Source organism: Lynx rufus, unplaced genomic scaffold, assembly GCF_022079265.1.
Source record: "Lynx rufus isolate CCGP_SWC_20201006 ecotype Redwood Valley unplaced genomic scaffold, mLynRuf1.p SCAF_14, whole genome shotgun sequence".
Lineage (NCBI taxonomy): Eukaryota > Metazoa > Chordata > Mammalia > Carnivora > Felidae > Lynx > Lynx rufus.
Window position 1 is genome coordinate 55,044,565 of NW_025814828.1, and position 22,454 is coordinate 55,067,018.

Here is a 22,454-nt window from a genome sequence, read left to right on the forward strand (position 1 = left end):
AATCACTTGTATATGTTGATTAAAAGCAGTTATTGCAGAAGGATGCTTAGCCCTCTCTCTAACTAGTACAGTGAAACTAGAAAACCATTACAGGTTATAATTACATTTCAGGAAACATTCAGTTATCTTCATTTTTTTGGTAGTGGAATTAATTACTAATTTTTATAGTGCTATTTTACCTTCTGCCTGTGAAAGGATGTTCCCTTCAGTTTCAGCCTATGCTTCTTCAGCTTTCTCTAAACAATCTGCCACTTAGAGGCATGTCTGAGAATCCACCTTGGCTCAGCTGCAGTCACTTTAGGTGGAGTGCCACCTCCTTAGCTAAGTAAAGGTGCTGGCATACTTAGGTCATTGGAAGGGGCTAAGGAAAAGAGGTAGAACAATTAGAAAAAAAGAAAAAAAGGAAGGAATAGAACAGAAAGAGGCCTGTGGAGTCGAATATACCCTCTCTTCTTGCCATTTGTTTTTCCTCCTTTACCATGTGATAATTATACTTTGGTTTTGATCATAAGACCACCCCTCAGATCTCTTTTGGAAGTAACTTGGATTTTAACTATCAACATGCATTAACGGATGCATAAATAAATGAATAAGTTTTAATTTTAGTGGAAAATGAGAAAGGGCAACCAAAAATGGTCTTAGGAGCCATAGATTTCCAATCTAACTCTGCAGCTAAATTCAATGTAATGTGATAGACATATTGGTAGCAGTATTATCTCTGTTCTTTTAGGCTCCTAAAAGTGTTAGCATGGTGGAGTTTATCTTGGAGGGGAAAAATGTTAATTAAAGAGGGAAATAATTGACTCAGATCAGTAGGATAAACCTCCTTGACTTTAATATAGCATAGCTCTAATCATCTAAAATTGAAATGATCATGGCGAACTATAGAGTGGGAGTTGTTCTTCAACCAGTTCTCACATTCAGGAATCAATGGAAAAAAATGCATTCTTTTACTGAATTTGTTTTAGCTGGAAGCAACACATAGATAATACTAAAATTAAAACTAAACAAAGAACAATAACAACACTAAGTTATCAGTTATTAGGTACTAAGTATCTCCCATGTTTCTTCTTTAGTTCCAAACATTTTTTATTTAGATATAATTAGCATATAACATTGTGTATGCTTAAAGTGCGCAATGTGTTGGTTTGTTATATATTGCAATATAATTAACATGATAGTGTTAACTAACACCTCCATCACGTCACATTATTTTTTTGTGTGTGTGGTGAGAAACGGTAAGGTCTAGTATCTTAGCAACTTTCTTTTTTTTTTTATATGAAATTTATTGACAAATTGGTTTCCATACAACACCCAGTGCTCATCCCAAAAGGTGCCCTCCTCAATACCCATCACCCACCCTCCCCTCCCTCCCACCCCCCATTAACCCTCAGTTTGTTCTCAGTTTTTAACAGTCTCTTATGCTTTGGCTCTCTCCCACTCTAACCTCTTTTTTTTTTTCCCTTCCCCTCCCCCATGGGTTCCTGTTAAGTTTCTCAGGATCCACATAAGAGTGAAACCAACTATACTGTATTATACACTTGAAAGTCTTAGCAACTTTCAAGTGTATAATACAGTATAGTTAACTATAATCTCAGTGTTGTGCAGAATTTATTCATCTATCTTTTGTGTTACTTAATTCTTACCAAATTTCCAGAAGGAAAAGCATTTTCAATACTACCATATGCAGATCAGGAAACACAGGCACAGTATGTTTCAGCTTTGCTCATATTCAGGAAGATAGAAACTAGCAGAGCTATGTTTCAGTCTCCTGTCCGGTTAAGCCCAAAATCTGCTTTATTCATATTATTCCTCATCTTTAATGCTGTTTTGTAGCAGATATTTTATTTTATCAAAATTTTCAGAAAAAAAGTTGTTTTTATGGTGAGGAGACACTGATAAACTGATAATCAGTTTACTAATCCTAACACCTCTTACCTCATACTAGCTTTCAAATCTTACAGTATCTTAGAAGTGACCAACATTTGACAGGAAATATCTTCTATATAAAAATTTTTGTACCAATAAAAATTACTGGGAGTTCAAGCAGTAATTTCTTCCATGTTTTTCTAAGGTATGCCATATTATGAAAAATATTTTGGACAAAAATTTTATGTTGTTCCTTTTTTAACAAGATAACAAAAATATTTTGATAAATATCCTGGTAAACTAATTCCTGAATTGATAAGTAGTTAATTTTCCTGACTAAATATAATGTGGCCTACCTCCAAATATCTGTCATTGTGATAAAACAAAGTATTAGGTTCCCATTTATGTATAATGTTATCCTTGGAGCTATAGAAATGGAATTAGAGTAGTCACTGTGTTTGACCATGCAGAGATTGAAATCTATCTGTATCTTGACGTAATGAAGGTAAGTAGGTATAAAAAATAATGATAATGATGGTGATGATGATGATGATGATAGATATTTAAATGAAGAAGTCCCTGAGAATTTCTAAGTCTATAAATGAGCACTGCTGCCATGTGCATACCCGAACACTAGATTCTGTTATCAAGAAGGATCCCCATGGCCATAACTTCCCCATATAGGGGAAGGGAGAGCAGGAAGACTTCAGCAGTATTTGCCACTGAGGACTACAGCAGCTCTCTTTGTCACCACAGACACCCACAGATTTGTCTGCCAAACAACCTCACATTCACTTCAAAAGGTAACCTCACCTGATGGAATTTCACAAAATCAACACTGCCCTGCCCTCCTCATTCCTAGATCTGGAGCTGCCAGTGCACTCTCCTAAGGCCAAAGCTGCCACACCTCAGCCAGCCAATGTCTTTGTAGCCACCTGCATATGAAGGTCTTTTCCCACTGAAGTGAGTCCATAAGGTCTGAAAGAGCTGCCTATTGCCTCAAATGTGCAGACAGAAATGCAAACTCATATAGAACATGAAACATCAATAACTATCACAACCAAAGGAACAAAATAGTTTTTCACTAACTGACCCCAAAGACATGGAGATCTATGACTTACCTGACAAATTTGACAAATCCAAATAATAATTACATAATAATTGCTTTATGAAAGCTGAATGAATTATAAGACACAATTAAGCAACTCAAGGAAATCAGTAAAACAATACATGAACAAAATGAAGAGTTCAACAAAGAGATAGAAATCAATAAGAGAATCTAGCAGATTCCAATCTGGAATTGAAAGATTCAATATCAGGCATGATCAATCAGAAGGAAGGAACTGTGAACTTGAAGATAGGTCATTTCAAATTTTCCAGTCAGAGAAGAAACAGGAAAAAAGGAAACAAAGGAAAGAAAACCTACAGGATTTATAGAATGTCAGGATTTATTGTTTTTCTTCTACTGATAAATGCATTATTTGAGTCCCAGAGGGAGAAAAGAGAAAGAATGAGGGGAAAAGTTTATTTAAAGAAATAATGAATGAAAAAAAATAAATCTAGGGAAAGAAATTAACATCCAGGTTAATGAAGCTCAAAAATCCTCGGGCTGCTGGGTGACTCAGTCAGTTAAGCATCCAACTCTTGATTTTGTCTCAGGTCATCATTTCACAGTTTGTGAGTTCAAGCCTCATTTCAGGCTGTGTTCTGGCAGTGCAGAGCCTGCTGAGAATTCTGTCTCCCTCTCTCTGAGCCTCCTCTGCTCACGATCTCTCTCTGCCTCTTTCTTCCTCTCCCTCCCTCCCACTCCCTCTCTCTCTCTTTTTCAAAAATAAACTTAAAAAATCCTTAAATATTATCGATCCAATGAAGACTACAATGAAACACGTTATAATCAGATTATCAGAGGTCAAGGACTGGGCAAGAATTTTGAAAGTAACAAGGGAAAATCAATTTATTATATATGAAGAAATCATAAAATATAAGTGAATTTCTCAGCAGAAACTTTGCAGGACAGAACAGAATAGGGTGATATATGTAAAGTACTAAAAACAAATTTCATGCCAAAAATACTGTAACTGGAAACACTGTATTTTAAAAAATATAGAAGTATCCAACTATTTATTTCAGCTCATGTCATGATGTCACAGTTTGTGAGTTCAAGCTCCCCATATGACTCTGCACTGACAGTGTGGAGCTTGCTTGGGTGTCTCTCTCTCTCAGACCGTCACTCTCTCTCTCTCTCTCGCTCTCTCCCTCTCTCAAGATAAATAAATAAATAAATAAATAAATAAATATTTAAAAATAAATAAAAACAAAAAATATAGAAGTAATAAAGTGTTTCCCAAATAAACAAAAACTGAGGGATTTCATCATCACCATTAGAATTGCCTTAAACACATGCCTAAGGGAGTTCCTAAAATTAAAATTAAAACACACTAAACATCAATGTTAAATTATAGAAATGCATAAATATCACTGGTAAAGCTAAATATATAGATAAATGAAGTTTAATGTACTACTGTAATGGTGCATAAATAATTTTTAAACCTAATATAAAATTACAAGATAAAAAATTGTTAATGAATACATGATATAAAAAGAAGCAAACTCTGACTACAGAAAGTATGTGGGAAAGTAAAAGTGGAGAGTTTTTTATGTAATAGAAATTAAATTGTTATTAACTTAAAATAAAAATTGAAAGTACATATTTTATACACACATACATTAAACAGAAAGTAAAAAGCTATGATAGATACACAAAAGATAAAGAGAAAAGGATCAAAGAAAATCACTCATAAAACAACCCAACAAATATCAAAGAAAGGTGGCAAGAGAGGAAGAGAAGGATAAAACAAGTATAAAACAATAACAACAAAACTATTAACAAAATGGAAAGAGTAAGGCATTACCTATAAATAATTAATTAAATGTAAATGGGTTAAACTCACTAATTAAAAAGCACCAAGTGGCTGAAAGGATTAAAAAAAAAAAAAGATCCAGACAAGTGGGATATATTCTAGGTTTGCAAGTGTGGTTCAATATTAACACAACAATCAATGTGATATATCACATTAACAACCCTGGGTTTGGCATCAGCTGTTCATCCTTTATGGAAGAAGATGAGTGCCCAAAATTTGTAGACACCATGTTCCTTACCTGAATGGCCTATACGGCAGTGTGAGTTCCCTGTGGAAGAAGACCTGCACACAAAAATAGTTGTGTGCTTTGTAGAGCAGACCAGGATGGCTCTGATATCCTCAGCAGAGACAAATCCCCTCTGGCAAAGTACCAGATCCACCTTGTTAAAATTGTGCACCCCACCCACGATATTCAAGAGCAGGAGATGTAGTTGACTTTCCTAACACAGAGAAACAGATACAGAGAGTTAGACAAAATGATGTAGAGGAATATTTCTCAGATGAAAGAATAGGACAAAACCACAGCAAGAGACCTTAGTGAAATGGAGGTAAATAATATGTCTGATAGAGAATTTAAAGTAATGATTATAAGAGGAGGGAAAGGGGAAGTGGCAAAGGAGTAGGAGGAATCTTGTTTCTTCTAGTCCCATGAACACAACAAGACAACAATCAAATAATTCTAAATACCCCAGAAATCAACCTGAAGACTGACAGAACAAACTCCATATCTACAGGGAGAGAAGAAACCACGTCAAAGAAGGTAGGAAGTACAGAGACATGGTTTCTGGGAGAAACAGGTTGCAAGTGCTGAGAAGGGGCAGGAGCTGTAGTCACAAATAAAGGTGAAATATAACAGAGCATACAGGGGAATGCACAAGGAGAATATTTCCCCAAAGCCATTAGCTGAGAAAAAGAGAGGAATTGATTTTCATGAGTTCTTGTAACCATCAGGGCTTAAAGAATGGAGTTTTAAATGTTAGTGAGCCTGAGTGGCTCAATTGGTTAAGCGTCCAACTGTTGATTTTGACTCAGGTCATGATATCACGGTTCGTGGGACTGAGTCCCATGTCAGGCTCTGCACTGACAGTGTGACCTTCTTGGGATTCTCTCTCCTCCTCACTCTCTGCCCCTCCACCAATTATGATCTCTTTCTCTCAAAATAAATAAATAAGTTTAAAAAAATCAGTGGACTTTGCTTGGATACAGCCCTGAGGACACTGCCTTATTCCTGGACAGAAAGCAGTCAAACAATCTGTGAGCAGAAGTCATGGACACGGTGATATGAAGTAGGCCTGGGAAACATAAGCAGGAGACTATTCCCTCCGTTGAAGTGCATCCCTGAAAGGCAACATTCTAGAAGTCTCTCTGGGAACAAAGAAAGTGGTTAGCTTCATTTCCCTCCCTTGGCCCTCAGCATATAGACAGAGCCACAGACTTGAACGAATTCAATGCCCTCAGTGGCTGCCTAACTTGCTTAGATCAAGTACCACAATCCTTTCCTCTGGACAGAATTCCTCTATCAGTCAAGACTCCCTCAGGGGGCCTCTTCACCAGAAGACTAGCAGAAAACCCTGCCTAAACCATGCCTCCTGACCAGATGTTCTTCAGGACTTCAGTTCTAGTGTAAGTAGTTCAGGATTCATTTCACAAGCATATCAGAGCACACCTAATTAAAACTCTCCACATTGTGGTCCGGGACCAAATATTTCCCACTGCAGTCAAAGAGAGTCTCTACAAACAATTGACTTGAAGGATGGAGCAGCCAAAACATAACAGCAGGGGGAATGCAACACATACCAGAAATACTCCTTAAAGTGCCAGGCCCTAGAAACTATATGTCCTCCTCTTCACAAAACCATTACTCTCAGGAAAAGGAAACATAATGGGCTTTTCTGAGACAGAGAAGAAGACAGAGACTTAAACAAAATTCCAAGATGGAGGAATTCATCCCAAATGAAAGAAGAAGATAAGGTCGCAGTCAGAGATCTGACCAAAACAGATATAAGTAACATACTTGATGAAGAATTTAAAGCAAAAGTCATAAGGATACTCGCTGGGCTTGAGAAAAGAATGGAGACTCAAGGGAATCCCATACCACAGTGATAAAACTGTTAAAAAAGAATCATTTAGGAATGAAAATGCAATAACAGTTTGAAAACAGGCTTGATGCAAAGAACACAAGGCTGGAAGATGTGGTGGTATGAATAATTGTTATAGAAGAGAAAATAATGGAAAATGATGAAGCTGGACAAAAGAAAGAAAAATCATGGAAGACAAGAATAGACTTAGGGAACTCAGTGATTCTATCAAATGTAATAGCATTTATGTTATAGGAGTTCCAGAGGAAGAAGAGAGAGACAAAGGGCCAGAAAATTTATGTGAGGAAATAAAAGTTGAAACGTCCCTAATCTGGAGAAGGAAACAGATCCAAATCCAGGAGGATCCAAAATCAACAAAAGTAGACCCACAGCATGGCATATTGTAATTAAATTTGCAAAATATAGTGATAAAGAAAAAGTCTTAAAAGCAACAAGACAAAAGAAGTCATTAACTTACAAGGTAAGGCACATAAGTCTAGCTGGAGATTTCTCAACAGAAACTTGGCAAGCAAGACAGGAGTGACATAATATATTAAAGTGATAAATAAGAAAAAATCTTCAGCCAAGAATGATCTATACAACAAGGCTATCATTCAGAACAGAAGGAGAGATAAAGGGTTTCCCAGACACACAAAAACTAAAGGAATTTGTGACCACTAAATAAGTCCTACAGAAATATTAAAGGGGACTCTTATTGGAAATGAGAAACCAAAAGTGGAAAGAAAATAACAAAAGAACAGAGGAAATCTCCAGAAATAATGACAAAACAGGTACTAAAATGGCACTAAAAACATCTATCAATAATTACTTAGAATGTAAATGGAATTACTGTTCCAATCAAAAGACACAGTGAATTGGAATGGGTCAAAAAAAAAAAACAAGATGCAACTACATACTGCCCACAAGAGACTAATTCTAGACCTAAAAACACCTGCAGATTGAAAGTGAGGGGAAGAAAAAACATTTACCATGAAAATGGACATCAAAAGAAAGCCAGAGTAGCAATATTTCTATCAAAGTAGACTTCATTTTTTGAAGGTGGTGGGGGGACAAGTGAGGGAGGGACAGAGAGAGAGAGAGAGAGACAGAGAGAGAGAGAGAGAGAGAGAAGCGGGTCTCACCTGAAGTGGGGCTCATGGTCACCCGATATGGGACTCAAACTCATGAACTGTGAGATCATGACATGAGCTGAAGTCAGATGCTTAACTGACAGACCCACCCAGGCACCCTAGACTTTATTTTTTAAAGAGGTTTATTTACTTATTTTGAGAGAGAGAGAGAGAGAGAGAGAGAGAGAGAGAGAGAGGCAGAGACAGGGACAGCAAATGAGTGGGGGAAGGGTAGAGAGAAAGATACAATCCCAAGCAGACTGCATGCTGTCAGCACAGAGGTGGTGCTGGATCCTAGGAACCATGAGATCATGACCTGAGCCTAAGACAAGAGTCAGATGCTTAACCAACTCAGCCATCCAGGTGCCCCCAGACAAACTAGACTTTAAGCCAAAGACTACAACAAGAGATGAAGAAGGGCGTATCATAATTAGAGGGACTATCCAACAAGAAGATCTAACAATTGTAAATATTTTGCAACCAACATAGGAACAGACAAATATATAAAACAATAACAAATATAAAGTGAATGATTGATAATAATACAGTTATTGTAGGGTACTTTAACTTTCCGTTTACTTCAATGGACAGACCATCTAAACAGAAAATCAACAAGGAAATAATGGCTTTGAAGAACACACTGGACTAGATGGACTTAACAGATATATTCAGAACATTTCATTTTAAAGTAGCAGAATACATTTTCTTTTGAAGTGCACATAGGACTTCTCCATATTAGATCACATACTAGGTCACAAATGAGGCCTCAACAAGTAAAAATAGATACAGATCATATCATGCATATTTTTGACCACAATTCTATGTAACTTGATGTCAACTGCAAGAAAAAAATTAAAAGATCACACAAACATGGAGGCTACACACCATGCTATTAAATAATGAATGTGTCAACCAGGAAATAAAAGAAGAAATTAAAAAAAAATACATGTAAACAAATGAAAATGCAAACACAGAGGTCCAAAACTTTTGGGATGCAGCAAGAGTTGTCCTAAGAAGGAGGTTTATAGCAATGCAGACATATAGGAAATGGATAAATTCCTAGAAAAATATAAACTATGAAGACTGAAATAGGAAGAAATAGAGAACTTAAATAGTCTGATAACCAGCAAAGAAATTTAATCAGTAATCAAAAATCACCCAAAAAATAAAGTCCACGGCCAGATGGCTTCAAAGGTGACTTCTACCAAACATTTAAAGAATTAATACCTATTATTCTCAAAATTCAAAAAAAAAATAGGAAAGGAAGGAAACTTCCAAATTTATGCTCTGAAGCCAGCATTACCCTAATAACAAAACCAGATAAAGACTGCTGAAAAAGAGAACTATAGGCCAATATCCCTGATGAATGTCTATGCAAATATTCTCAATAAAATACTAGCAAACAAAATCCAATATTACATTAAGAATAATTTCAAAATAGATGAAAACTAAAACGTAAGACTTGAAAAAAGAAAATGTAAGAAAAAACCTTCTTAACATTGATCTGGGCAATATTCTTTTTGGTTATGACACCAAAAGCACCAGCAACAAAAGTAAAAACAGACAAATGTGATTTCCCAAAACTAAAAAGCTTCTTTCTATACAGCGAACAATCAACAGAGTGAAAAGGCAACCTATGGAGTGGGAGAAAATATTTGTAAACTATATATTTAATGAGGGGTTAAAATTCAAAATATATAAGAAAATCAAATAATTCTATAGCCCAAAGAAACCCCAAATAATTCTGGTAAAAATGGGCAATTTACCTGAATAGTCATTTCTCAAATGAAGACATGCAATCACCAACAGTTATTTGATATGGTGTCCTACTTCACTAATCATCACAGAAATGCAAGTCAAAACCACAAGATACCATCTCATACCTGTTAGAATTGCTATTATCAGAAAGACAAAAAGATGACAAATATTGGCAAGGTTTTAGAGAGAGGGAATTCTTGCACACTGTTGATAAGGCAAATTGGTACGACCATTATGGGAAAGAATATAGTGGTTCTTCAAAAAATTAAAAATAGAGCTACCTTAAGATCTAGCAATCTCACTTCTGGGTATATATCCAAAGAAAATGAAATCAGGACTTCAAGATAATATCTACATTTCTGTGTTCATTGCAGTACTGTTCACAATAACCAAGATATGGAAGCAATTTAAATACCTTTCTAAAGATGAATAGATAAATAAAAGTGTGATATATACTGGCATATTATTCAGCTGTAAAAAATAAAAATCCTTCTATTTCCAACAACATAGATGAACCTGGAGGATGTTAAACTAACTGAAAAAAGCTAAATGCAGAAAGTCAAATACTACATGATCTCAGTCACATGTGGATTCTAAAATAGTCAAACTCGTGGAAGCAGAGAATAGCAGTTACCAGGAGTTGGAGGGTGGGAAAATGAAGAGATGTCAGTCAACGTATACAATATTTCAGTTATGCAAGATTAATAAGTTTTGGAGATGTAATGTACAACAATGTGAGTATAGTTAACAATACTGTATTGTAGACTTGAAATTTGCTAAGATCTGCGGGGATTCTGGGAAGATGGCGGCGTAGGAGGACGCTGGGCTCACCGCGCGTCCTGCTGATCACTTAGATTCCACCTACACCTGCCTAAATAACCCAGAAAACCGCCAGAGGATTAGCAGAACGGAGTCACCGGACCCAAGTGCAGACGAGAGGCCCACGGAAGAGGGTAGGAAGGGCGGGGAGGCGGTGCGCGCTCCACGGACTGGCGGGAGGGAGCCGGGGTGGAGGGGTGGCTCGCCAGCCAAGCAGAGCCCCTGAGTCCGGCTTGCAAAAGCGGAGGGGCCTGACGGACTGTGTTCCCACAGCAATCGCAACTTAGCGTCTGGGAGGTCATAAGTTAACAGCTCTGCTCGGAAAGCGGGAAGGCTGGAGGACAAAGGGAGGGTGAGCTGCAGAGCCCCCGGACGACAGAGCTCAGTTTGGCAGGGAACAAAGACGCTCGCCAGCGCCATCTCCCCTGCCCATCCCCCAGCCAAAATCCCAAAGGGAACCGGTTCCTGCCAGGGAAATTGCTCGCTCCGCACAAACACCCAACTCTGTGCTTCTGCGGAGCCAAACCTCCGGCAGCGGATCTGACTCCCTCCCGCTGCCACAGGGCCCCTCCTGAAGTGGATCACCTAAGGAGAAGCGAGCTAAGCCTGCCCCCCCTGCCGCCGTGCACCTTGCCTTCCCACCCCAGCTAATACGCCAGATCCCCAGCATCACAAGCCTGGCAGTGTGCAAGTAGCCCAGACAGGCCACGCCACCCCACAGTGAATCCCGCCCCTAGGAGAGGGGAAGAGAAGGCACACACCAGTCTGACTGTGGCCCCAGCGGTGGGCTGGGGGCAGACATCAGGACTGACTGCGGCCCCGCCCACCAACTCCAGTTATACACCACAGCACAGGGGAAGTGCCCTGCAGGTCCTCACCACACCAGGGACTATCCAAAATGACCAAGCGGAAGAATTCCCCTCAGAAGAATCTCCAGGAAATAACAACAGCTAATGAGCTGATCAAAAAGGATTTAAATAATATAACAGAAAGTGAATTTAGAATAATAGTCATAAAATTAATCGCTGGGCTGGAAAACAGCATACAGGACAGCAGAGAATCTCTTGCTACAGAGATCAAGGGACTAAGGAACAGTCACGAGGAGCTGAAAAACGCTTTAAAGGAAATGCAAAACAAAATGCAAACCACCACGGCTCGGATGGAAGAGGCAGAGGAGAGAATAGGTGAACTAGAAGATAAAGTTATGGAAAAAGAGGAAGCTGAGAAAAAGAGAGATAAAAAAATCCAGGAGTATGAGGGGAAAATTAGAGAACTAAGTGATACACTAAAAAGAAATAATATACGCATAATTGGTATCCCAGAGGAGGAAGAGAGAGGGAAAGGTGCTGAAGGGGTACTTGAAGAAATAATAGCTGAGAACTTCCCTGAACTGGGGAAGGAAAAAGGCATTGAAATCCAAGAGGCACAGAGAACTCCCTTCAGACGTAACTTGAATTGATCTTCTGCACGCCATATCATAGTGAAACTGGCAAAATACAAGGATAAAGAGAAAATTCTGAAAGCAGCAAGGGGTAAACGTGCCCTCACATATGAAGGGAGACATATAAGACTCGTGACTGATCTCTCTTTTGAAACTTGGCAGGCCAGAAAGAATTGGCACGAGATTTTCAGTGTGCTAGACAGAAAAAATATGCAGCCGAGAATCCTTTATCCAGCAAGTCTGTCATTTAGAATAGAAGGAGAGATAAAGGTCTTTCCAAACAAACAAAAACTGAAGGAATTTGTCACCACTAAACCAGCCCTACAAGAGATCCTAAGGGGGACCCTGTGAGACAAAGTACCAGAGACATCACTACAAGCATAAAACATACAGACATCACAATGACTCTAAACCCGTATCTTTCTATAATAACACTGAATGTAAATGGATTAAATGCGCCAACCAAAAGACATAGGGTATCAGAATGGATAAAAAAACAAGACCCATCTATTTGCTGTCTACAAGAGACTCATTTTAGACCTGAGGACACCTTTAGATTGAGAGTGAGGGGATGGAGAACTATTTATCATGCTACTGGAAGCCAAAAGAAAGCTGGAGTAGCCATACTTATATCAGACAAACTAGACTTTAAATTAAAGGCTGTAACAAGAGATGAAGAAGGACATTATATAATAGTTACAGGGTCTATCCATCAGGAAGAGCTAACAATTATAAATGTCTATGCGCCGAATACCGGAGCCCCCAAATATATAAAACAATTACTCATAAACATAAGCAACCTTATTGATAAAAATGTGGTAATTGCAGGGGACTTTAACACCCCACTTACAGAAATGGATACATCATCTAGACACACGGTCAATAAAGAAACAAGGGCCCTGAATGAGACACTGGATCAGGTGGACTTGACAGATATATTTAGAACTCTGCATCCCAAAGCAACAGAATATACTTTCTTCTCGAGTGCACATGGAACATTCTCCAAGATAGATCATATACTGGGTCACAAAACAGCCCTTCATAAGTTTACAAGAATTGAAATTATACCATGCATACTTTCAGACCACAATGCTATGAAGCTTGAAATCAACCACAGGAAAAAGTCTGGAAAACCTCCAAAAGCATGGAGGTTAAAGAACACCCTACTAACGAATGAGTGGGTCAACCAGGCAATTAGAGAAGAAATCAAAAAATATATGGAAACAAACGAAAATGAAAATACAACAATGCAAACGCTTTGGGACGCAGCGAAGGCAGTCCTGAGAGGAAAATACATTGCAATCCAGGCCTATCTCCAGAAACAAGAAAAATCCCAAATACAAAATCTAACAGCACACCTAAAGGAAATAGAAGCAGAACAGCAAAGGCAGCCTAAACCCAGCAGAAGAAGAGAAATAATAAAGATCAGAGCAGAAATAAACAATATAGAATCTCAAAAAACTGTAGAGCAGATCAACGAAACCAAGAGTTGGTTTTTTGAAAAAATAAACAAAATTGACAAACCTCTAGCCAGGCTTCTCAAAAGGAAAAGGGAGATGACCCAAATAGATAAAATCGTGAATGAAAATGGAATTATTACAACCAATCCCTCAGAGATACAAACAATTATCAGGGAATACTATGAAAAATTATATGCCAACAAATTGGACAACCTGGAAGAAATGGACAAATTCCTGAACACCCACACTCTTCCAAAACTCAATCAGGAGGAAATAGAAAGCTTGAACAGACCCATAACCAGCGAAGAAATTGAATCGGTTATCAAAAATCTCCCAACAAATAAGAGTCCAGGCCCAGATGGCTTCCCAGGGGAGTTCTACCAGACGTTTAAAGCAGAGATAATACCTATCCTTCTCAAGCTATTCCAAGAAATAGAAAGGGAAGGAAAACTTCCAGACTCATTCTATGAAGCCAGTATTCCTTTGATTCCTAAACCAGACAGAGACCCAGTAAAAAAAGAGAACTACAGGCCAATATCCCTGATGAATATGGATGCCAAAATTCTCAATAAGATACTAGCAAATCGAATTCAACAGCATATAAAAAGAATTATTCACCATGATCAAGTGGGATTCATTCCTGGGATGCAGGGCTGGTTCAACATTCGCAAATCAATCAACGTGATACATCACATTCACAAAAAAAAAAGAGAAGAACCATATGATCCTATCAATCGATGCAGAAAAGGCCTTTGACAAAATCCAGCACCCTTTCTTAATAAAAACCCTTGAGAAAGTCGGGATAGAAGGAACATACTTAAAGATCATAAAAGCCATATATGAAAAGCCCACAGCTAACGTCATCCTCAACGGGGAAAAACTGAGAGCTTTTTCCCTGAGATCAGGAACACGACAGGGATGCCCACTCTCACCGTTGTTGTTTAACATAGTGCTGGAAGTTCTAGCATCAGCAATCAGACAACAAAAGGAAATCAAAAGCATCAAAATTGGCAAAGATGAAGTCAAGCTTTCGCTTTTTGCAGATGACATGATATTATACATGGAAAATCCGATAGACTCCACCAAAAGTCTGCTAGAACTGATACATGAATTCAGCAAAGTTGCAGGATACAAAATCAATGTACAGAAATCAGTTGCATTCTTATACACTAACAATGAAGCAAGAGAAAGACAAATAAAGAAACTGATCCCATTCACAATTGCACCAAGAAGCATAAAATACCTAGGAATAAATCTAACCAAAGATGTAAAGGATCTGTATGCTGAAAACTATAGAAAGCTTATGAAGGTAATTGAAGAAGATTTAACGAAATGGAAAGACATTCCCTGCTCATGGATTGGAAAAATAAATATTGTCAAAATGTCAATACTACCCAAAGCTATCTACACATTCAATGCAATCCCAATCAAAATTGCACCAGCATTCTTCTCGAAACTAGAACAAGCAATCCTAAAATTCATATGGAACCACAAAAGGCCCCGAATAGCCAAAGGAATTTTGAAGAAGAAGACCAAAGCAGGAGGCATCACAATCTCAATCTTCAGCCTCTACTACAAAGCTGTCATCATCAAGACAGCATGGTATTGGCACAAAAACAGACACACAGACCAATGGAATAGAATAGAAACCCCAGAACTAGACCCACAAACGTATGGCCAACTCATCTTTGACAAAGCAGGAAAGAACATCCAATGGAAAAAAAGACAGCCTCTTTAACAAATGGTGCTGGGAGAACTGGACAGCAACATGCAGAAGGTTGAAACTAGACCACTTTCTCACACCATTTACAAAAATAAACTCAAAATGGATAAAGGACCTAAATGTGAGACAGGAAACCATCAAAACCTTAGAGGAGAAAGCAGGAAAAGACCTCTCTGACCTCAGCCGTAGCAATCTCTTACTCGACACATCCCCAAAGGCAAGGGAATTAAAAGCAAAAGTGAATTACTGGGACCTTATGAAGATAAAAAGCTTCTGCACAGCAAAGGAAACAACCAACAAAACTAAAAGGCAACCAACGGAATGGGAAAAGATATTTGCAAATGACATATCGGACAAAGGGCTAGTATCTAAAATCTATAAAGAGCTCACCAAACTCCACACCCGAAAAACAAATAACCCAGTGAAGAAATGGGCAGAAAACATGAATAGACACTTCTCTAAAGAAGACATCCAGATGACCAACAGGCACATGAAAAGATGTTCAGCGTCGCTCCTTATCAGGGAAATACAAATCAAAACCACACTCAGGTATCACCTCACGCCAGTCAGAGTGGCCAAAATGAACAAATCAGGAGACTATAGATGCTGGCGAGGATGTGGAGAAACGGGAACCCTCTTGCACTGTTGGTGGGAATGCAAATTGGTGCAGCCGCTCTGGAAAGCAGTGTGGAGGTTCCTCAGAAAATTAAAAATAGACCTACCCTATGACCCAGCAATAGCACTGCTAGGAATTTACCCAAGGGATACAGGAGTACTGATGCATAGGGGTACTTGTACCCCAATGTTCATAGCAGCACTCTCAACAATAGCCAAATTATGGAAAGAGCCTAAATGTCCATCAACTGATGAATGGATAAAGAAATTGTGGTTTATATACACAATGGAGTACTACGTGGCAATGAGAAAAAATGAAATATGGCCTTTTGTAGCAACGTGGATGGAACTGGAGAGTGTGATGCTAAGTGAAATAAGCCATACAGAGAAAGACAGATACCATATGGTTTCACTCTTATGTGGATCCTGAGAAACTTAACAGGAACCCATGGGGGAGGGGAAGGAAAAAAAAAAAAGGACGTTAGAGTGGGAGAGAGCCAAAGCATAAGAGACTGTTAAAAACTGAGAACAAACTGAGGGTTGATGGGGGGTGGGAGGGAGAGGAGGGTGGGTGATGGGTATTGAGGAGGGCACCTTTTGGGATGAGCACTGGGTGTTGTATGGAAACCAATTTGTCAATAAATTTCATATATATAAAAAAAAATAAAATGCTATGATTCTATGAAAAAAAAAGAAATTTGCTAAGATCTTATGTATTATCACTACAAAAAAAGTAAAAAAAAAAAAGAAAATGCTATCTATGTTAGGTGATAGGTTAATTCACTTGATTATGGGATTATTTCACAATTTATATGTATATCAAATTATCAAGCATATATCTTATATATATTTTGCCAATTATACTTCAATAAAAGTGGGAAGAGTTTGCATAAATGACATCTCTACTCACTGAAAAATAATAATCTACAGTTTTAAAAGTGATCTTTTGTAAATGGAAATTTATATCAAGAATTTTAGATCTGAAATTTGTTTGATAATCCAAGGAGTAGTATGTCCTTGATGCTTTTTGGGTATCCTACTTCAGGACTTAAATTGTTTGAGATCACACACTGGGCGTGACTTCTCTTGTTTTGATTTCCATGGTTATAACCTTTTGATTTATTTCAGTGCCTTCCAGAAAGGGAAAGAAACAGGTAGATATTGACAAGGGAGCTATCAGTTAACGGCATTTAGGGTCTTGTTACTATTTATGTTCATGGTATTTCTGAATGTTTGTGGTTCAAGTAGAAATGGGAAATCAGACATTCAAACCAAAGGTAAGCTAGGTATTGGAGGATCACTAAGGCTCTATTTACAAGGTAAGTACTAGATCCAAGTCAAGAAAAATCAGTCAGTGAAGTAATAATATTCAATCAAGTGGGTTGTGAAGATATATTTTACAGGAAAACATATTGCATCTTTCATATTATTTGTGTGGCGACCTAGATTCTGAACAATCAATTATGATCTAAGTTGGTTATTTAGCTTTGGTTACACAGAATTCCAGTGGTATAGTTGAAGTGACTAACAAATGATAGACATTTCATAAAGGTCCAGTATGTGAGTGCAATGAACAGTGTGGATAATGACCATTAATTAACCACTCCATTAGGGATTAGAGTAATTCTTGAATATGATTATTTACTAAATCAGTTTTCATCCACAATGTATAACATTCCAATAATTAAAAAGGCAATACTATGGGAAGAAAAGTAAAAGAATAACTGGCCTTCAAAAGCTTATGATCTAGGAGAAGAAATATAAAAAATAATCAATATATAAATGACTATACTCTGAAATGGAATGGATTGAAAACAATGAAAGGAACAAAGTGTTGTGAGAATATAGAGAAAGAGGAAATTTCTTATGAATAAGAGAATCAGAAAGAAATTAAAGTGTAGGATGAGACATTTTAACTGGTCTTTGAAGGATGTGAGAAATGGGAAAATGGATGGCCTTGAATGATGTAAGGAGATTATACAGTGAATTCTCCAGGACATTCATTTTCAAATTGTGGTTCTCAGATCCCTCATCCTTTCTCTAGGAGTTGGATAAGAGTTGTGGATTTGGCTTGAGGAAATATTATGTTTAATAACTGGGAAGTTTTGATTAATTGAATCCTTAGATTAGCTATAAAGCACGTGTTACAGTCTTACTGATTAGTATTTTTAAAATTAAATTTTTGAGTACTAAGTAATTTTAACTAATTAAGTGCCACCCCATCATTCTACAGATGATGCTTGGAGGAGAAATGGGCTTAGTTTTGGTGACACAGCTAGATAATGAAAGAGTTGACACTGATCTTTCTGTTACAAAGTTATGCTCCGATGTTTGATATGATTTTCCAGTATAGTATAAAGAATGTAATGGAATTTCTTTCATTAACATTGAGTCTCAATCAATAAGCCTAGATATGGAGATGTAGCTGATAAATGAGACTGTCCTTAATTTGGCCTGCCCAAAGTTCTGTTTACAAGGTAAATCCCAGACCTCTGTTCAGAACGTGACCTGACCTCACAATCTACTGTGGGCAGTACTATTTTGACAATATCTCTTATGGGTTTTCTTTCTTGACAGTATTTTTTTCTTCTAAATTAAGTGTGATGCAGAAAAGAAATTTTTGTAGTTCTGAAATTGGGTCCAATTAATGATGCCTTAAAATATGCTAGACTTGCAAATATTGCAAATAATGGAAAATGATTTAGAAATTTCTATAATTTTTAAAGTATAAGCTCAAGGACTTAGATCTCAGCTCTCAAATCAATCTGACTAAATGCTCTTATTGTTCCCTACTGGGCAGGATTTGTTCTTATAAGGTAAGTTTTTAAATAGAAATAAATACTCTCTCTTCTTCCCACTTATCTGTGGTCATGTGAACATTTTAACTTAGAAAAAGATTTTTGACACTTATAAACCATTTTAACAGTGATCTATATAACCAGAAAACTCAAAGAAATGAAGTTTTTTTTAATTTCAAAAAGAGCATGCTCTGTTTTAAATGCCACATTGTGACAAGCTTCTGTTCAGTTTCATCATTGTTATCAGTTGCTAAGTCCTCAGAGATAAAATTAAGGCAGCTGTAAAAACATATAATGTTCAATTAAATTTTTGTGTTGGTGTTAATATGTTTATCTGTCTCATCATTTAAAACAAATCATAATTTATTTTCTCTGCACATTCCTCATAACTTCTTATTCCAATCCCTACATTGCCTGCTTGACTCTTGCCATTTATTTGTGGATATCTTGTCTTTTGTTTGTGGTAGGTTTTGTCAAAATGTGGAATGAAATATCATTTTCTTCATATTTACACTCAACAGGAAAATGTACAGAGATGTAACATTTTCCTAGAGGGTATGAAATCAGCCATTGCAGATTATACTCTTCAAAACACAACTAGGATAGTCATAAAGCACATATTCCATAACAAAATGTAATTTCCAAGTTTATTGACATATCTTGAAATAAGCAGGTCAGGAAGCCTGTATTTAGTTGATATGTTTGAATGTGAGTTAATAGGAATTTTCCTTCTGTTAATTCTTATATCACCTTCTGTTTGGTTAAAATTGGTATTTTTGGATGATTCTGAAAGAGAAGAGATAGGAAAGAGTGAAAATAGAATTAATAACATGAAACTTAAAAAGGAAAAACAAGCATAGACTTTAGAAAATTCTTAGGCAAAAACATTTTCTCTTTTAAAAATAGACCTATAGTTTCTTTGATTCAAGATTTTGTTTAATAGCTTCTATAATGGCTGCACCATGACTTTGCATCAGGATTTCACTATGAATAACAATCTGTTCATGTTTCATTTAGCACCAATGAGAAATTCTGTATTTTATTGTTTTAGGAAATTAGTCTGTGTACTATTGCTCCTGGAGCTTTATAATGAATCACTAAATGTTATGGCTGTGGGGAGTTTGTGGGAAATATATGCTTGAATTATTATAATTATAGCTGTCAAATCAGAAATATAGTTATACAGCAGCAGGTCTTTTTATTCTTTTACTATAACAAAGACTTTGAGGGTTGCCTATTAAGAAATAAATGGAAGTAGAAACAAATGGAGTATTTTTCAACTACATTGCTTATTTCAGGAAGAACTGTGCACAGTGATTTCCTCTGGAGAATCCACAATGATAACCATGTAAATCTTTATCCTCTGAGTCCCTGCTTGCTCTGATTTGTATGTTGGTTTATCTTCTGAGCAGATGTTGAATATTTTACCTTTTAGAAAATATAACTTATTGTGGAAAGAATCAAAGTATATATGGTTGATTAACCTGCAAAGTTGAATTAGAAAATTCCCAGTTACCTTCATTCTTTGTTATCCAAACACCTCATTATATAGGAGTAAAATGTTTCTAGAGAATCAAATGAAGCATGCTTTTTTATTTGATCCTGATTCAAGGAACTGTTTTTGGCTTTTCTCATAGAATTGTAATACTTTAAGCATTCTACCTGTCTTACTTTCATGCCTATCTGACTCTTGATATCATCTCAGGTCATGATCTTGCGGTAGTGATCTCTTGGTCTTGTGATGAAGCCCCATGTGGAGGTGAGCATGGAGCATGCTTGGGATTCTCTCTCTCTCTCTCTCTCTCTCTCTCTCTCTCCCTCTCTCCCTCTCTCCCTCTCCCTCCCTGCCCCCCATTTGCACTCTCTCTTTCTCTCTCAAAAATAAATACACTTTTTTAAAAAGAATGTAAGCCAGAATAACCCATTTTTTAAAAGTAATCTCTACACCCTACATGGGGCTCAAACTCACAATCCCAAGATTAAGAGTCATGTGCTTTCCCAACTGAGCAAGCCAGGTGCTCCCAGAACCCATTTTAGTTTTAAAGACCCTTCTCAAAACTTATTCCAGGCATAAGCAGCTCTGAGTAATGGAGAATTATTATGTTTACTCTTAATAAATCACGTAGCAGATTAACAACTTGTTCTGTCAGTGTTATTAAGGCAGTTTGTATAAAACCATGTTCAAGTTAAGCCTAAGCATTATCTCTTTTTCACAATGAATTGTTCGAAATGATGTGATCTTTCCTTATAGATCTTATTTTTCCAGCTGTAGTCATTCTGTGTCTTTATTCTTAATACTTTTCTCCCATCCTGCCCCCAAGTAGACTATGTTTAAAATTTTTTTAATGTTTAGATTTGAGAGAGAGAGAGAGAGAGAGAGCGAGCACAAGTGGGGGAGGGGCAAAGAGAGAAGGAGACACAGACTCGGAAGCAGGCTTCAGGCTCTGAGCTGTCACCACAGAACCCAACATGGGGATCAAACTTATGAACTGCAAGATCATGATCTGAACCGAAGTCTGACGCTTAACTGACCGAGCCACCCAGGTGCCTCTCTTTAAAAAAAAAATAAATAAGTTTATTTATTTATTTTGAAAGACAGAGTGAGCAGGGAAGGGACTGAGAGAGAGAGAGAGAGAGAGAATTCTAAACAGGCTCTCAGTGCAGGAGCCCAGAGCCCAATGCAGAGCTCAAACCCACAAACTGTGAGTTCACGACCAGAGCTGAAACCAAGAATCAGATGCCCAACTGACTGAGCCACCCAGGTGCCACCCAATTAGATTATCTTTAGACCAAAGGGCAGAACTCCATGTCTTTAAATTTTTTTTCTGAGTTTATTCATTTGTTTTGAGAGAGAGAGAGAGAGCACGCCAGAGGGATAAGGACAGAGAGAGAGAGAGGAGAGAGAATCCCAAGCAGGCTCCACACTATTAGCACAGAGCCTGATACGGTGCTCAAACTCACAAACTGTGAGATCATGACCTGAACGAAAATCAAGAGTTGAATGGTCAACCGACTGAGCCCCCAGGTGTCCCTAGAACTCCACTTCTGAGGAAGGATCTAAGTAGTGTTGAATGTACTATCTTGGTTCCTACATGTTATGCTCCTTAAGAATTTCTGTGTTTTTATACATTAATTTTAAATATGTATTTCTGCTACAGTTTTGTTCTGTGATTTTGAACAAGTCCCTTTCTATTTTTGTACTGTAATTGCAATGAAGGAGTCTGAAATAATCATTATGGTTTTTGAACTCTAATCGTCATTCTATGATACTTGAACATCTTTTTTCTGTCCCTATTATCTGCTTGTATTATTTATACTTAATGGATGCTCTCCTGAATCCAATGATCTGAAATTCCATCATTTATTTCTTTAACATTTTAAAAAAATAATGTTTATTGTTGAGAGAGAGAGAAGGAGAGAGAGAAAAAGAGAGAGCATAGGTGGGGTAGGGCAGAGAGAGAAAGGGAGACATAGAAGCGGAAGCAGGCTCCAGGCTCTGAGCTGTCTGCACAGAGCCTGATGCGGGTCTTGAACCCGCTGAAGGCAAGATCATGACCTGAGTCGAAGTCGGACACTTAACTGACTGAGCCACTCAGGTGCCCCCCCCCCCAATTTTTAAAAATGTTTGTTTATTTTTGAGAGAGAGAGAGAGAGAGAGAGAGAGAGAGAGAGAGAGGATGAGCGGGAGAGGGACAGAGAGAGAGGGAGACAGAATCTGAAGCAGGCTCCAGGCTCTGAGCTGTCTGCACAGAGCCTGATGCAGGTCTTGAACCCACTGAAGGCAAGATCATGACCTGAGTCGAAGTCGGACACTTAACTGAGCCACTCAGGTGCCCCCCCCA

General features: G+C 37.6%; 1 protein-coding gene across 1 annotated transcript in view; it reads left to right on the plus strand.

The window, feature by feature from the left end:
• DACH2 (dachshund family transcription factor 2) overlaps positions 1-22,454 on the plus strand; it is a 736,007-nt gene that overhangs the window by 548,191 nt on the left and 165,362 nt on the right. The window lies entirely within an intron of this gene.